Below are 904 nucleotides of genomic sequence, written 5' to 3'. Positions count from 1 at the left end.
GTATGTATGTATGTATGTATGTATGGATGTATGCGTGCATGAACTACGATGCCAACATTAGATTTGTCTTCTTGATTTATTCGTGAGGTTCCGCTGTGGTCAATATAACAGACCGAACCTAAAATGACTGATTACTATGAAGAGACAACAATACCTTTCTGTTATTTAGGACAACTGACCTGACTCTTGCTAAAAAGAATTTATTTCTTAAAAATAAGACATTCCAGATATTTCCTGTATCACTGCAACACATTCTTCATTCAGACTTTCTTGGATGAATTATCTGTCCTTCGTTTTTATTCCTTTTTATCTTAATAAATTCTTTCTATTGCTTTTTGTTTTTTGTGCTCTTCAGAAACTGCCAATCAGTCAACCATGTATTGATTAGTAAACTTAGCCAGAAGGAGTGATTCTCACTTGTCTCTGTATGTATGTATGTATGTATGTATGTATGTATGTATGTATGTATGTGCGTGAGTGTGTCATTTGACAGTTGAGGGCGAAGGGGTGGTGTTGGTGGAGTTCGCTTTAGCAGTAGTGGTAGTGGGTGCTTGCGAGGCAGTATTAAAAGGGCTGGCGGATGTTTATTCGTATGACAAGACAGAAACATCTGGAAAAATTCAGCCTTTTGGGTACAGGATGAGAGATCTAGTAGCAGTAGTAGTGACAATAGCCGTACTACTACTACTACTACTACTACTACTACTACTACTACTACTACTACTACCAGTAGTAGTAGTAGTAGTAGTAGTAGTAGTAGTAGTAGTAATAATAATAATAATGAATTATATATGCACACATATACATACAAACATACATATGCACACATATGCGTACATACAAGCATATATATCACGCATGGATATATACTTTATATGTATATATGTATGTATGTATGTATGTA

Source organism: Octopus bimaculoides, chromosome 13 (assembly GCF_001194135.2).
Source record: "Octopus bimaculoides isolate UCB-OBI-ISO-001 chromosome 13, ASM119413v2, whole genome shotgun sequence".
NCBI lineage: Eukaryota > Metazoa > Mollusca > Cephalopoda > Octopoda > Octopodidae > Octopus > Octopus bimaculoides.
The sequence above is the reverse complement of the archived record's forward strand: the minus strand, read 5'-3'. Positions refer to the sequence as shown.